This window comes from Ursus americanus, chromosome 16 (assembly GCF_024610735.1).
Source record: "Ursus americanus isolate L20-20 chromosome 16, mUrsAme1.1.p, whole genome shotgun sequence".
Lineage (NCBI taxonomy): Eukaryota > Metazoa > Chordata > Mammalia > Carnivora > Ursidae > Ursus > Ursus americanus.
This window is the reverse complement of record NC_142142.1, coordinates 41620903-41638924: the sequence shown is the minus strand read 5'-3', so window position 1 is coordinate 41638924 and position 18022 is coordinate 41620903. Positions and strand designations below refer to the sequence as shown.

General features: G+C 39.0%; 1 pseudogene; it reads left to right on the top strand.

Annotated features, from left to right (window-relative positions):
- Positions 1 to 5921: 5921 nt before the first annotated feature.
- On the top strand, positions 5922 to 6881 carry LOC123783202 (non-selective voltage-gated ion channel VDAC2 pseudogene; annotated as a pseudogene).
- Positions 6882 to 18022: the final 11141 nt, after the last annotated feature.

Below are 18022 nucleotides of genomic sequence, written 5' to 3'. Positions count from 1 at the left end.
GAACGAACACTGTCCTTTTGCAAAGATGAGAGTCAAGCCCACCCTAAAAAAGTCCAAGGGCTCTCTTGAAGTATAATCAGAATCCTCCAGTGGGATTTACGTATAATATGCGAGGGGTGCCATGAAAGAAGAAGTATTTCTGAATTTTACTGAAAGTCTCCTGAATCCCAAGACTTAAAAAAGAAAATCCTATCTTCAAATGAAGAGATAAAAGAAGTATCCCTTTGCAGAGGTAGTTGGATATTTACCCAATAGGATGATCTGTGTTTTTGTACTTTCTAAGGTCCTCTAGAATATCCTCCCAACCCTCTAATAAGCCTCGTTCCCTGGCATCTCAAGAGAATAAAACCCTACGACAAAGAAAAGTTGTCTGGGATATTTTGGTAGAACTCCCTTGATCCTTCAGGCTGTAAAAAAGAGTTCTATGTTTGCTACTCTTTGGTAAAGCATACTGACTTCATGAATATGTGGCTCATTTTCTTTCCCTATTTGTTCAGCGAGGATTATTGTAGGAAAGTTCTGAGATTTTCACCTAGGAAAAAAAGATTTGTGGCATGAAAGATAACACTTCAGTTCCTAAATGGACATGTTACATAGTCCTGGAATCCAGTGGCCTCTGGAGAAAGCCCTGTCTGTGTCAATACTGAGGCTACAAAGATAATTACTTTTTTTTTTAAAGGCATTAATCTATCACTAAAGTTACACATTTGTGAGGAGAGTAATTGTCCTGTTTTTTCTGTACTGTCAGAAGCCATGGCTAAGCCCATGAGGACCTGTTGATATTGATGTCGCCATTTTGTTTTTGTTTTTGTTTTTTTGTTTTTTGTTTTGTATCCCATGAAATTGCCTGGCCAGTGGTTTCAATAGCCAGTGGATCCCTGGCAGAGCAGGCCAAGTCCTTGCATGGGCAGAGCCAGTGGGAGGACAAAGGGACTCGATCTACACCTTCTCGGTTATAGGACCCTGATTCTGAGTTAAGTATCAGGAGAGGCTGACAGCTTCAGGACATAAAGGCGCTTTTAAACAGGAACACATCATTCCCCTCTTGTGTCTGAGAACAATGTCCCCCAGACTCAGGCTCAGAGAAGCACAGTAACTTACTTAGATATGTAGAACCAATGGGTTTTGGACCTGGATTTAACTGTACTCCAAGATCCAGGCTACAAAATTTCCATCATTTTTAGCAGAAAAGACTAGAAGCTGTTCAGAGTTGTTCTTGAATTTGATCCAGACATCATTTCAGTCTGTGAGTTGCTTACTACAGTCCTTTACCTGCCATCCCAACCTCAACCTGTGCTGTTCTTCTAGCTCCCAAGGAGCAGGACAGCGTCAGTGAAGCAGAAGTTCATCTTTTCTTTGCCAGCATTAATCAGAGACAGTCGAGAGCAGTAAAGGTACACCTAGCAAACTCAATCCTAAGAAAGCCTAACTTAAATTCTACAGTGAATCCAGCTCAATTTTTAACACCAATTCATTTGGGGAAGCTTTTTAAATTCTGCACTTACTTGAAGATTATAGGAAATTGAATTAAGAGGCTTTTTGACCCTCTGCTAGCTGGGATATAGATCAGGGCTCAGACTGGCTGCTGCCTTATGTTGGCAAGGTAACGTGGGCAAGTCATCCACAGCCTGCCTTTTGATCTGTAACACAGAGCTAAGAACTCATGATTGGTTTAGTCTCATTGATTGGGTGCTCAAGTGCATGTGGGAACTTGAATGCTGTGATCCTGCAGACACAGTTCAATACCCAGTCCACAGGGGTGCTAAAAAGGAATCTTCCAAAATGCAAACCTGGTCATCATCCCCATTCCCCATCCCCCACCCTAACACCCGTTAGTGACTTTCTTGTCCCATCAGAACAATGCCAATGCCCTCTTTCTGACATTTAGTTTGGCTACAGTCTGGCCCCTTTTCAGCCCCAGCTCCTACCCTTCCTACTACTAGACCAGCACTTGGTGCTGGTAGGTCTATTTAAGTGTAAATACGGTTCTTACGCAGATCTTAGGTGCTCCATGTGGAACTTCATCCTTCTAACCCCTCCACTTCCAAGGTCAGCGATTCCAGCAAGCCTTCTCCTTGTCTGCACTAGACTATGTTAGGGCTTCTCCTGTACTTCCCTAGCACTTTAGATACAATCCTCATCACACTGTATTGTGGTGAGCAATTTTCTTATGCATACTACCACGTTTCCAGGAGCTTATTGAGAGCAGGACCTGTCTCCTATTGAATTACATGTTCTAAGTATCGACTTGGTGTGTAGTAAAACACTAAATGGATGCTCAGTATTTGTGTTTTAAAAGGAGATTAGGAATTCAAAATAGAAGACTTGATTTGCTTGTCCCAATGTCATAATTTTTTAATCTCAGTTTTTGAAATCGAAGTAACCTATATGCCATGTAAACACATGTATGTTTACTGCAGGCATGTTTTGTGACTCTTGAAATCTCTAAGCTGGCACTCGTGGTTCAGGAAAGGTACACACTGAATTCCCAGCTACTGAGCTATGGCAAGGATGCAGGTGAATAAGAAAGAAGGGCAGCTGAGTACAGATTCTAGAAGGTAACATGTAAAACTCAAAAGGTTTCAGCTGGGGAGCTGATTGGTGGGGACTGATCTCCAAATCCAAGAAATCAGCTTGATATCAGTATCAGCATATTAGTGAGTAATAGCAGGAAACACACTATTTATTGAGAAAATGGCTGCATAGAAAACCTCCACATAGAGAGAAACTTAGCGGACTAGAGATCTTCAGAAAATCATAGTTATTTAAGGCATACGTTTCCCTCCCAAAATAACTTCATTGATTTTCCCCATAAATGACTTCCTTTTTGAGATTTTTACTCCGTCCCTTCAGCATACCTTTGCCCTTCCAGTCACCTAAAATTATAAACCTTGGAGACTTTGGAGCATTTTGTATTCTTTTATTTCTAATCATTAATGGTAACGAAAATACTGATGGTAATAATAATAGTAGTAGTGGTAAGTAGTGTTTATTGGTTATTTACTATCTTTCGACTATTAACTACTATTACTATGTTCTAGTTACCATTTAAGTTTCCACTTATTTGAGATACACAGCAACCCATCTGAGATTGATAGCACCATTTTTATTTATTTTTTAAAGTTTTTATTTGAATTCCAGTTAGTTAATATACAGTGTTATATCAGTTTCAGGTGTACAATATAGTGATTCAACACTTCCGTACGTCCCCCAGTGCTCCTCAGACAAGCGCACTCCTTAATCCCCATCACCCATCCCCTTACCCTCCTCCCCCTGGTCACCATCAGTTTGTTTTCTGCATTGAAGTTTTTGCTTCTCAGTTTGCCTCTCTCTCTCTCTCTCTCTTTTTTTCCCTTTGCTCATTTGTTTGGTTTCTTCAGTTCCACATATGAGTGAAATTATATGGTATTTGTCTTTCTCTGACTGGATAGTCCCATTTTTAGCATAATAAAAAAAACTGAAGCAATGAAATAATAAATAATTCTCCCAAGGTCACACATTTAATAAATAATGGAGCAGGATTTGTACCCAGGCAGTTTTTAGAACTCATACTCCTAAGTGTTATAATGTACTTGTGCCAGTTCCTCCATATTTTTGTGCTAAAATGTACCCTGTTTCTTTTCACAAGTTGACAATCCTACCTACACTGGTTTTGTTACTGTCCCGCTAACCAGTTTCTGAGTCAGCCTTTTGTCTCAATCTCACTGTACTCTGGCTCATCCCTAATTCTTGTGGGATCAGGAAGGCAATGTGGTGTTGGTGGAAAGCATATGGGCTTGGGAATCATGACAACCTAGGCTTAGGCTGTAAAGGTAATATTTCTACCTATGTCAATTTATTTAACTTCCTAATAATTCCAACTATTTTCTCATGAGTTTTTGTAAAAGTTAAATGAAATAATGTAGTGAATCGAACTTGGCATATAGGAGGTTATCTATAAATTGTAATTTCCTTGTTGAAACAGATTATATTTGGTAAGGACCGGTAAACGACCTGTTTCCCGCCCCCATTTGGATTCTTCTTTGCATAATAAATAAATAAATTCCACTCTCTTCACCATCATACTTGGGCTCCTCTGAGATCTGAACTCAGCCAATCTTTCTAGTTTTATTGTTGAGTTATTTTAGGTAGCCTATTCTATAAAATTATCAAATTATTTCTGAGATATCCCTTTAAATTTACCCTATTCCATAGTTTTGCTTACACAGTTTTCTTTATGCAGGATACAGTCTTTAAATTCCGTTAAAATTACAATTGTTCTTCAAAATCTATGTCCTTTGAAAATTATCATCCTTAAGCATAATAGTGGTCTTCTGAATCTAAATATCTCCAGACATCCTCCCTACAACCTATAAGTTCAACCAGCGGCAGAAATGAAACACATGATCCACACATTCGACATTTTTTAAGAGACAGAAAATTCAAATTGCTTTTCAATAGAGAAATTAACGTTAAGTTGCAAAAGAGTTTCCACCATAGCCATAGCCTGTGAGGATGAAAGGCTGGTGAGAGGGAGGCTTAAGAGACCAAATGGAAGAGCAGAGTGGAAGATATAGGTGAATCACCTCAGAAGGAAAAAGTACAACACTCAGTGAAAAAAAAAATCTGGAACGTGGTGAACAGGGTTGTTCCCAGAATTGGCCACAGGGAGGTTGCTTACTTATTGGAACCAGAGGTGGTGCCTCCTAGTGATGTTACTTTTTTGAGTGAAAAAGATAAAAGGAGTGGTGCTCATTGGAGATGCAACAGCAATGCAAAAGAAGGAAGTAAGGGGGAGAGCTTCAAGAATCTGAAATAAACAAAAGAGAAACCAGGTTTGCAAAAGCACTTTTTATTTCTCCCTCCACCTCTTCTGCATCATGTATTAAATTAACTGGACTTGTGGATGATGTCAGAGGAGAGCAGTCTAAAATTAGGAACCTATCCAAAAAATGCCTTGGAATAAGAAAAAAAAAATCAAACTCCAACAAGGTCACTGTAAAATATGAAGGCAAAAAATACGAATAAAAACATTTTAATTGATTAAAATGCTCCTCCCTAAGCCAAAAACAAAACAGAAGAAAATGATTGCACAATTATTCAAATTAAAGTAAATATTCTGAAAAAATTATTGGGCGATTTTAGAAAATAAACACACAGCTGGAATTAGAAATGCAAATCTCATTACTCCTCAAACTAATATACCATGTGTTAAGTAACGGGAATTTAAAAACTTGAAAAGAAAGAAAGAAAGAAAAAAAATGATTAGAAGATCTAAAGAACATAATAAAATATCAGTAAGATAGATCATATGTAGATATAGATATAAATATATATAATATAGATAGATGATAGATAAATAGATCACCCTGATGGGAGAGAATATGCTTTCTTTCTAAATATATATGGATCGTTCATAAGAAAATTGATCAATGTAGGATCACAAACAAAACCACCATAAATTTGGTAAATTAGAGCTATCAGGAACACAATATTTTTATTAGAATGCAAGCCAAACACAAAATCAACTAATTAGAAAATTTTGAAATAAAAATGATATTCACTTTGAAAACAACAACAGAAAAATTTAAACTTTTTTTTATCAAATTTTGAGTGAAAGAAGAGCTGCAGAGCTAAATAAGAGAATTTAAGAAAAAATAGTGATCATGACAACAGTACATAATAGAATATATGGGATACCCAGGGCAACCGTTAAGAAAATAAATATAAGAAACAAGAAGGGAATTAAAATGGTATACACAAGTCATATCTAACAAGAACAAAAGGCAGTGATGAAGAAAAAAGACATTTTCCTTCCCCCTCCATTTGTGGAAGCTGCAGCCCAACCCTGAGCCCCGGAGCCCCTGAGCGAACTGAGAGGTCTCGGCAGCAAGCAGAGTGGCTGCTGTCCCTCTCAGGAGATCACCGCATCACCTCTTCCCATGGCCTCGCCTTCCAGTGGCCACGCCTTCCCATGGCTATGGACAGAGCCGCGCGTGACCAAGGCGTATCCTCCATCATATGCTGATCTTGGCAAAGCCCCCAGAGATATTTCCGGCAGAAGATTTGGTTTTGGGTTGGTGAAACTGGGTGTGAAAACGAAGTCATGCAGTGGTTTGGAATTCTGAACATCTGTTCATCGAATACAGACACTGGTAAGGTTCGTGGAACAGCAGAGACCAAACATTGATGGTGTGGGTCTGGTCTCACTTTCACAGAAAAATCAAACACGGATAACTCTCTGGGGAACAGACATTGCAATTGAAGACCAGGTTTATCAAGGTTTGAAGCTAATATTTAATACCCTTCACCCAGCATGAGCGAGTGGTAAAATCAAGTCTTCTTACAAGAGGGAGTTGATGAACCTTGGTTGTGATGTTGACTTTTGAGTTTGCTGGGTTGGATATCTTTGGTTATGCGGGCTGGCTTGCTGACAGTGCCAGATCGACGCTGACAAGAAATAACTCTGCGATGGGCTACAGGACTGGGGACTTCAGCTGCACACTGACGTCAATGATGGGACAGAATTTGGAGGATCAGTGTATCAGAAAGTATGTGAAGATCTTGACATTTCAGGAAACCTCGCTTGGACATCAGTTACCAACTGCACTCGCTTTGGCATTATAGCCAAGTATCGGCGGGATCCCACTGCTGCCATTTCTGCAAAAGTCAACAAGTCTAATTTAATTGGAGTGGGCTCAGACTCTGAGGCCTGGGGTCCAGCTTATACTGTCTGCTCTGGTAGCTGGAAAGAGCATTCACGCCGGAGGCCCTGAGCTTGGGCTTGTTCTGTGGCTGGAGGCCTTAATCCAGCTGAAAGGAACCTCTGGGAATGGATAACAGAAGATTTCACTTTCGTCTGTTTCCAGTGTGACCAAGAAGGTGATCAAACCAAAGTCTGATCTAAATAAGAGCTGTGCTTTAAATATTTAGACAGTTACTCGTTAGCTGGTTTCTAGGTGAATTGGTGATCTAATCTAGCTACCCATGCAGCAGTTGTGCCATCCTCTATGTTATTTAAATGTATTTAACCGTTAAATGTGTTACCCCCCCATAATGAAATAGACCTTTATGAATGCTGTGCGATTGTGTGCATGTTTATTTTAGCACTGCAAGATAGAAAATAAACATTCAAAAATTAATAGGTTTCACATAACACAAATCATAAGTAGTTAGACAATATAATGGAAGAGAAATCCCCATTTACAATAACAAAAATATAAAGATGACATACTTAGGAATAATCAGTAAGACAAAACTAATCAAAACATATATGCAAAAGACTGTTAGATGTTCCTAACAACACAAAAGTAGACTTGGGCAAATGGACACACATTTCTTCTTGGTTAGCATGGCTTGGCATCAACAAGATGTCATTTCTTTCTAGGTAAATGTATGGACAATATGATCTTTATTTTATTTTTTTTAAGATTTTATTTATTTATTTGTCAGAGAGAAAGAGAACGCACAAGCAGGGGAAATGGCATGCAGAGGGAGAAGCAGGCTCCCCCCACCAGTCCCTGATGTGGGACTTGATCCCAGGACCCCGGGATCACAACCTGAGCCGAAGGCAGACACTTAACCAACTGAGCCACCCAGGCATCCCATGATCTTAATTTTAGAAAGAGCTTTTGTGGAGCTAGTCAAATCAATACTAAAGTCTATATGAAAAAAATAAATATGGGGGAAAAAAAACCCTAAGGAAATATAGGAAAAGAAGAGCTGTGAAGAAGTAGCCCTGAGAGATGAACAGGATATATTATAAAGTCTCTGTAATTAAAACATGTGTTAAGTGGCACATGGCTAGATTTATCCATATCTCACCAACCCACAAATGCATTTAACTTTTGAACTAAAAATTCCACTTCTAGGAAGCTACCATAAAATACTCATTTAACAATACAAAAATATACATATCTGATATTATCCATTGTGGTGTTACTTATAACTGCAAAATAATTGGAAACTATTGATGTGCTCAAACAGGAAATTGATTAAATGAACTTTGGCTTATATATACGGTGGTGTATTATGCAGCTTTAAAAAAGAATGAGAAAGATCTCCATGAAATGATCCAAAGTTATACTTAGGATACATGTTAAAAAAAAAAAAAAGCTAAGTGCTTATTTTTGCAAAAAGAAACATAGCAAACACAGCAGTAAAATTGGTTATCCACAAGCAGAGTAAGAGGTGGCAGGGAGGCAGGGGAGAGTAGGAGGGAGCCGTACAGAGTAGAAGAAAGAAGAGAGCGTGACATTTTTCTGAATATAATTTTTGAACAGTTTTGACTTTTAGAAGCACACTAATGTTATCTACATAGTCAAACAAATGAAACCAAGATGGGAGTTTAAAAAAAGAAAAGTCTAAATCTAAATGCCAATATACAAATAAAACTTACTAAGTTTCACATAAATAACATAACCACAGTGAAAAGTGGGGAAAAAAGAGCTAAACCAAATAATTTTTTAACATGAAATTTTGACTACATGTCCTTAGTGTAGGGGGGAAAGGGATGTAAACAGATCTTGAATCCTTTTTAATAGACTAGGGGTTTGTTTTTTTAGTGGTATGGATGTAGCAATTCTAGAAATTATTTGATATGTTGACCAAATCGCAGAATTGAACACATGCTTAATTGTATTAATATTGTTGGAAACCAGAGTTTTTACTGTGGGAGGAAGATAAAAATATGCAGTGGGAAAGGGCCGAAGATTGTGAGGTTGAATTAGCAGTGGAGATTGAGTGGTAGGAACCCTGGGCCTCATATTTTGAGAAATTTTGCCTTGTTGAGGATATGTTTTAGTATAAACATACAGTATTTTTAATATTCTTACATTTATATTACTTAATATACTTAAGGGATAAATTTGAAGTATATTTGTTGACTCAGTCCCCAAATATTCCAGTTTTTTCTTATTCCTCCGCCAGAGTGACAGAGAGTTGTCCAATACTTACTCTGGGTCTGTTACTCTGGGTGTGTCCCAGGCAAACTGGGATATGTGTCCACCCTACACACACACTCCTCAGGCTGTACTGGTCACTTTTGATTTGTACTCTTCCATTACCAGATTTCACCTTGTAAGTCCTTGGAGAGTAGGGAATGGTTCGCTCATCTGCCCTTAAAAAATGGTCCTTTCCATTCAGGAACAGCAATCACAGGAGGCTTACCTTTTCTTTTTTTTTTTTTTTTTGAATTTTTATTTTATTATTATTTTTTATTATTTTTTTAGTAATAATTTTTTATTATGTTATATTAGTCACCATACAGTCCATCCTTAGTTTTTAATGTAAAGTTCCATGATTCATTGTTTGCATATAACACCCAGTGCTCCATGCAACACGTGCCCTCCTTACTACCCATCACCAGCCTGTCCCATTCCCCCACCCCCCTCCCCTCTGAAGCCCTCAGTTTGTTTCCCAGAGTCCATAGTCTCTCATGGTTCATTCCCCCTTCTGTTTACCCCCCTTCATTCCTCCCTTCCTTCCACAGGAGGCTTACCTTGTCCCGGAACACAGATCTTTGGACTGCTTAAAATCAAATGCCCATGCGAACTGATCAGAGACTCCTTTTGCTCATTTGTGAAATACGGGGGATAGTAGCTTGCTAGTTGCTGTAGAATTAAATATGATAATCTATTATAAAGTACCTAGTGTGGTTCACTGCCTCCAATAAGTAGCAGTATTATTTTATTGTTGTTACGTTTGTTGTTACTGTTTGCGTTACCCTCCAATGTTTAGCTTGAAAATATAATCTAATTTTCATGAATAACCCATTACAGATCAGTCATGTATGAATTTATTTAAACCTCTTTAGGAACTATAATTCCTGTTTCACTTTTTAAAGTAATGAGTTCCATAAACTTTATTTCCTGCTGTGTAACATGGCATTTTGTTTAAATTGTTTTAACTTAGCTCCTCCAAGCATCAATGGATTCCTCACAGCTCTAAAAACCCAGTATTTTGTATAGAAATTTGTTTTGATCTAATTCACACCCTTGAAAGTTTTACAGGTGCCAATCACAGCCTTTCATGTTCATCAATATTCTAGACCCAATGGTTTTATTTGTATTGTTTTAAAATTCAAGTGGAATCCAGAAACCTGAAACCTAGCCTCAGCTTCGTGAGATGGAGGTGGACAGTCGTTCCAGGATAGAACCTATTCTGTGGTCTTCCCGTTTACAGTCTCTGGTACCCTAGCCCTTAGAATGGGGTTCTCAGGGTCTGGATGCTTTGGGCCACCAATTCAGTAGATGACTGTAGAGAAATGACCCCTAGCATGGACCTGTGGAGGGCTATGACTATACTGTCAGATCCAATGAATCCTCTCTCTCAAATTGAAGGGAGATTGCCTAGAACCTTTCTTTTACATGTTTACCTTTTTATTTTAGCCTTGTCTGGGTTTCAGATAGATCATTTTTCCAAAGAGCAGACTCAGTAATAGACATTATTTGAGTGCATTTTAGGGATTAGCATGATTCTGTCTCTTGGCAAGAGACACAAAAGAAACATGAGGTTTATAAATTTATATCTTTGTGGGCCAAAGAACTATAGGTGAACTATGCAAAGACGTATAAAAACTAGAAAACAAGGCAGTGCAGGCTACTTGGTGCTGAGCAAGTCAGAAAAAAATTAGCATAAAGAAGAAACTGGTGTATTTCACTAGTATGTTCAAAATCCCTGGCAAGGGAAGGAATCGAAGAGGAGAAAATATGTATAATATATATTATTTTATCAAATATGTATGCACATATTATTTTATAAATTTTTAAGTACATCATTTAAAAATCAAATCGCTATCAAAGCTTTATAATTTAAAAAGCCGTTCCCTGCCCCACTCCCTCCTCAGTACCAATCTCGGATGCAAATCATGTTCAACTCTTAGAGGTTTTTTTCCCCCTAATATTAGCTGAAATATTTCAAAACAACATTTAAATACACCTTATTTCTTTGTTGTTGTTGTTGTTTTAAGATTTTGTTTATTTGAGAGAGAAAGAGCACAAGCGGTGGGGGGAGGAGCAGAGGGAGAGGGAGAAGCAGACTCCCCGCTGAGCAGAGAGCCTGCTATGTGGGTTGGATCCCAGGGTCCTGGGATCATGACCTGAGCTGGAGGCAGATGCTTAACCAACTCAGCCACCATGGTACCCCTAAATACTCCTAATTTCTATCTGTTTCAGTTTTAGATAGGGTTTTATTGACTCTCTTTCATAAAATGGGGGTTTTGCTTTCTTAAAACTCTCTTAACACACACATTCTCACACAGACACGTAAGCTCTTACTCATGAACACTCATATCGCACTCTTCATCCTCCCAATATAGCTATGCCATCATTTTTACTGAAAAATACAATTATTTAAGTATTTGTTGCTGAGCCAAGCAATGTTGAATTTAACTTTCCTTTAGTCAATTTGGGTTTACATTTTATTTTCTGCTCATTTTCTTTTCCATGGGGTTGACAATTGAATCAATTCCTGATCCCTCTCCTCTGTTCTCTCTCTCCCCTCTTCCTTTCTCACTCCCTCTCTCACTCTTCATCTCTCTCGCCTTTCCCTACCCCACTTCTTCTCCTGCTCCCCCACCTTTCCATTTTCCAGGAAACTAATACCCATTTATATACAAACTTTCTTTCAAATATCCTCTCAAAATATCCTCCCCAAATTTCAGCTACTAAACTCTAATCTGTCCATTTTTATTTCTTGGAGACATCCCTCCAGGCACTCTTCCTCTTCATCCTCTTCCTCTCCAGCATGGGCTGGTGCTCTCCAGATGGACTCTACAGCTGTTGTCCTCACATTGACTTGGCCGTCGCAGAGGAATTCCCTCCACCTCTCTCCTGTAATGAATTTTTTATTTCTTGGATATCATATCTTGCTTGTTCTTGATTTGTTTCCTCATTTTGCAGAAGCACTGTTTTCATAGCCTCCTTAGAAAGAATACTTAGAAAGTAAATGTGTGGGTATTTACACATCTAAGCTTGTTTTTAGTCTGACTTCATACCTATTTCATAGTTTATCTGTAGAGAATTCTTGGTGGGATATTACATCTCCTCTGTACTCTGAGAGCCTCACTACGTTCTCTTCTGTCTTTCAATACTGATGTTGACAAATAGGATTGCTTTTGAAACTTGGTGATAATACGCTCTGGCGAGGTCCCTTTATTTTTTCAGCCACTATCCTGGGTGCATTTTGAGCTCATTCATAGAGAAACTCATGTTCTTCAGTTATGAGAATTTGACTTTATATTTTTTCTTATTCATTTATGTTGCAAGTTTCTTCTTCCGTTTTTTCTCTCTGCTACTTCTCTTAATAGAAACTGGAGAATTAAATTGTCTTATTGTTTTTCCTATTTTCATTGCTTCATCTTATTTTACTTTCTTATTTTCTGGAATATTTCTCTAGATTTAGTCTATAGCTCTAAGTTGAAGGTTTTATATCTGCTATCATATTTCGAATTTGTAAGAGTTGTTTTGTTTTGTTTTTTTCTCGAATCTTCTTTTTCTACCTCATTTCCTTCTTATCTCCAGGAATTAGTGAGTTGAATCTCATCTCTCTGAAGACTATAATTTTTTTTAAGTTTTTGCTTTGTTTTGTTTTTTCTGATCCTTGAATTGCTTTTCTCTCCTCCAATTACCCTTTTTAATATTTGTGTTTTGATCTTTGTCTTTCACCTAAAAGGTGTTCCTCAAGTATCTGGTGTGTCTTAGCTGATGACTAATATTAAACAGTGAGTTCTCAGAAAGCTTATAAGGTCTGTGGGCCTTGGGTGGGGGTGGGGGGTGGCTTCTGGTGTGGGTTTAGGTGGCTGGGAGAATTGAGGGGCCCCATCCTATTAGTATAGGTGCAGGTCTCAGTTCAGTTTCTTAGAAGAAAATCTAGATCAGTAAACTCTACTCAAGGAGCAGGACTTCCCTGATATAATGGGCTCAACATCATATCCTGTCAGAGCCTTGTATGCCTGGCTTTGGACAATTTGGGGAAAGAGACAGGATGTGGTGGGGAGTGGGCTCACCATTCCACTAGAGACTTGAGTCAGTCCCCATTTTTCAGTAAATAGTCAGTTGGGTCTGGTGGTCAAATGTCCACATTGCTTCTGGATCACTTCTAGAGTAAGTTTCTAGCCTTCTGTCTGAAAGAGGAAGGCGGTCTCCAGCCCGTGATGGGTGGGGGAAGGGGATCTGAAATAGTACAGGACACCCAGTTAAATCTGACTTTAAGATAAACAGTGCTTTTTCCCATTGAAGTTATGAGTTAAGATATAATTGGTTGTTTGCCTGAAATTCAAATTTAACTGGGCATATACATTGTTACTTGTTAAACCTTGTGACCCTAATCTGGAATGACTCTAGACTTCCAATTACTATTGTTGATTTTAGGCCAACCTACACTTCTCTTTCGCAAGATGCCTGGCTGGAATGACTAATTTTTGAAGCTTTCTGAGGTTCCGTGGTAAAAGTAAGATTGCTGTCGGCTTGTTCTTGCCCTGCCCCCAGAATCAGTTTCAGTGTTCTTTATATACTAAGTGAGCCAACATTATCTAGCTTGTTTCCAGATTCTAAAATGGTCTGTTTGCTCTCATTTCATCTACAATTGAGGGTTTATATTAAAACAAACAAAAACCTACACCCACAAAAACTCTTCACTTTCATTTTGGTGGAATTTTATAGGTTTTTTTTTTAATTCACTATGTTTAATCAGTATTTTTCAATAATATTGCAAAATGTAGGAATAATAAGTGGCAATAAGATCATTTCATGGCTGTCTGGTTAAACATAGAAGATTAACCACAAGTATTTATCTTCGTTTTCTCTGCAAGCCCCAGTAAATGCTGCCCCTAAAGAATTTGAAAACCTAACAGTTGTGAGAGAGCCCTTTTCAAGTCCTTTTTGGAAACAGGACATCTGAACGAACTGTCTAGAATGGAGGAAAGTGCAGGTCAGTTCCTGGACATGGAATGACTGTTAAGAAGCAGCAGGTTTTCCCCACTCCATCCCAAGACTGCTCATTCTTGGAAAACACCAGGTGCCACACCAGTCAGGGTTGATAGGTTGGGTGGACAACAGGTTCATTAGTTTAAAGTCTGTACGTGGAAAACCCCTCAGACACCTTCCCGCATGTTGGGCGTCCAGATGTCTCCCCCTTCCCCCCATCCCCACTGTGAGGAAGGACTGATTACTCTCTGAAGAAATCGAAATAGAAAGGATTCATTGTGTCCACCAACACAGAAGATCACAGGGGTGCTCTGTGAGGCCCATAGCAGGAAGATTAATTGAAAAATGAAGAGAGAGAACCTTAGTGTCCTCCCCTCATCTTGCTTCCAGAATTCTCCCAAGCATATGTCTTATCTTCTTCCCTCATACAAGATATTAGGAGATTCTCTGCAGACAGACTAGCCCAGAACAAAGATTTCCCTCCATATAATGATTTTGAAGGATCTTCTAATGAAGAGGACAACTCACCCTGACCTCATTGCCCTTAAGTGCTACCCAGTACCTACACATATCTGCATAGAAATATCAGCCAGCTTTTTATGGCTTTGCTCTTTAATATGAACAGACTTTAATATGAACAAATGTGGATTACCAGACTTCAGACTTTTGAAGAATGCCTTGGATATGAAGGAAAAAACAAACAGGAGAAAGGAACTCAGAGAAAAAGAAATAATACACAGAGCACACACACACACACACACACACACACACACACACACACAAACCTTCAAAACAATTATGATTAGTACTTCTTGAGAACAAACAGAAGGTATTGAGGCCCCCCAAAAAGGAAAGAACAGAGTGCTATAAAATGAATGGAACAATCAAACAAGAAAGAGAAGTTGTAAGTTAAACGTAAGTAATAATTAAAAGGTTGGAAGATAAAATTTAGGAAATCTTCCAGAAAGCCAAACAAACTCAAAGAAGAGAAAGATAACAAAAGTAAGGGTAAATTAAAGATAAGTACAGACGATCCAATATCCAAGTAGGAGTTTAAGAAAAATAGAGCAGAGGGGAGAAAATTACCCCCAAAAAATGATATGAGAAAATTCTCAGAACTGACAGATACCTGTGAGTGTCCAGAGCAATAAATCACACCTACACACACACACACACGCACACGCACACATGGACACAAGAATATTATTCTAAAATTTAAGAACAATGGGGGCAAAAAAGAAAGTTTTGGGGGGCCAAAAAGGAAAAGATTGATCACAACAAGAAATTGGATTCAGAATAGTGATGGGTGTTTCCTCGGCAATCTGGGATTCTAGAAGGTTAGCAATTCTTAGGGAAGATTATGTCCAATCGGGAAATCTGTCTCTAGCCCAAATATCTATTCATGTTCAGAGCACGAGTCTCAAAAATTAATATGTGGGGCACCTGGGTGGCACAGCGGTTAAGCGTCTGCCTTTGGCTCAGGGCGTGATCCCGGCGTTATGGGATCGAGCCCCACATCAGGCTCCTCCGCTATGAGCCTGCTTCTTCCTCTCCCACTCCCCCTGCTTGTGTTCCCTCTCTCGCTGGCTGTCTCTGTCAAATAAATAAATAAAATCTTTAAAAAAAAATTAATATGTATGCAAATCACCTGGGATCTTGTCGAACTGAAGCTGGTCCTTCGGTTGGTTGTAGGCAGGGACTGAGCGTCTGTATTTCTAACAGATTCCTGGGTGATACTTCTGGTCAGTGACCCACACTTTAAGCAGCTTTAAGGTTTTAGAAGATGGCGGAAAAATTAAGGGACTAAACCAGATAAGAATCCTAGAAAAAGGTGAATAAGCCCAGATGCCGAGCAAACGGAAAATCCGACAGCACGAGTATGCACAAAGCCTAGAGCTCAACCAGTTGAGACGACAACAGATGGGTGGGGACACGTGAAGTTTTTCACAGAAAAACATGAAGAAATGAATACTTTCACAGATTTGGGAAGAAAATTATTTTTTGAGTATGGGAAATAACTAGAGGTTTTGGAAAAATAAAGTAGTCTTAGGTGCATAGAAAATAAATTAAAAAAGACAAGGCAATTATTAACTCTAGGGGAAAAAACAGTTGTGCAAGAAATAAAACATGTTCAGAGAACAGTGCTTGGCTCAGTATTGAACTATATTTGTAATACAGTTATTATTTCAGGCACAATTTCGCTAGTTAGTGGAAGGTTGGTAGAGTTTGCAGAATATGTGTTGGTGGTAATTAGCATAAAAGGAGGTAAATAGACTCTATCTAATGTGAACAAAAATGAAACAGCAATGTAAGGATATTTGTTGAAATATAGAGACTAATGAACAAATTAGTGGCTAAATACTTTGAAAGAGGCTGTTTCTAGGGAGGAGGAATAGAGGTTATGAAGGAACAGGGCAAGAGACTGCTGGTTTTTGCATAAGCCCTTTAGTACTACTGAGTTTAAACTTTGTATGTATGACTTTGATAAAAATGTGCAGGTGTGCACACGTGTAGCTCTATTGTGACTGTCGAATAAATGGTAAAACCTTATTTTTTGTGTTCATCCTGCTAGATGGTGGCACTGTGGCTAATTCAATCATTTCTTACTCTTTGAAGGTGCCTGGAGGCTTGGGGAAGTAGATGCTGGGAACTCAGTGCCCATTCATTGCCAAGTCCGATGAGTGCGCTTCTCGCCCTCCATTCATCTCTACCAGCAGACACATCCCAGGCCCCTCAGGCCCAGGCAAGGAGATCAAATCAGAAATGGCAACATGGTCTTGCCTGTGTCCTTTATTCATTCTGACAAGCCACAAGAAAGGGTCACTTGGTACTTTTTAACAGGCCAGTGAATGGGGAGGGGGCTGCTGTTTTGCAAATCCACAAGAGAAGGCAAAGGTATTTTTCTCCATGAATCATTTAGAAACCTATGTGGTAAATTTGGAGCAAGAGAGACTATCTGCATTTTGCCAAAAACCTGACCCTCTTTTAGGGATGCTCTCAGATTTTCCAGCCAGAATCACTCCATGCCAAGCACTGCAGAGCTGTTCTCCATTATACACACTGTATACTGAGGAGATGTAGTGACGTGGGTAATCCCAAACACCCCATAACCTCCAAATAATTATTTATATCTTCCTATGGGATTCACTTATTTTTCTCCAGGATTTCCTTTTCTAATTATGTTTTGATTGGGCTAATATTTGTTTGAACATCCCGATTTTATGCCCCCTCCATCACTTGTAGAGCTAATAGCATGGGAATGGGGGTAGTTCATAAATCTGTTGCAAATGGGAAAGAAGGAAGACTAGCCTTGGCTTAATAATTTGTTATAGATAATTTATATAACCACACATGAATATTCATTCATGAGGGCTCCTTGTCCCTGTAATGGAGAGAATTCTAATTAAGATCAGGGACAGCAACTGAAATAATAGTTCCAACATCTAAGAATCCTCTCCCCTTGGCCAAATGCCCAAAGGTTAGTTATTCTTTGAATTCATCCATCCATCCATCCATCCATCCATCCATCCATCCATTCATCCTTTTATTCATCTGTCCCTTTGCTGCTTAGTGCATTCTACATTAATTCATTCATTTAGTAAATACACAGGAATACTACTATACCCAGGATCTGTGCTAGACTTGAGAAGATAAGGAGTAACCAATGCATGTATGATCTTTGCCTTGTTGGAGGCCTTTGGCTAGTTTAGTGCAGTGAACACAAGATGCATCTGGTGGGGTTATTACCAGTGCAGATTGCGGGGTTCTATCGCTGTAAGCTCTAGCAGATATTAAAATGCATTCTTCTCTTCAAACCTGTACATATTCCAGGACAGTCTGAGATTAACAATCCTTGAACCTCACTTTGAAAATCACTGGGGGTGGAATTTTTCCAGATGTCATCATGGAAGCTCATGGACTTCCTGGCAGTAGATCTCAAGGACAGTCCCAAGGTCACCTAACACCATCAGCACACATACCTAGCACTGTTACCATTGTCTCTGCTACCGGTCCAGCCGGGCCAAGTGCTGTTTTGGGGCACTTGCTTGATCGCTCCTGGTTGCTCCAGGAGTGTGCCAGCATTGGTCTCATGTGGGCCTAGATAAGCTATGGCTGTT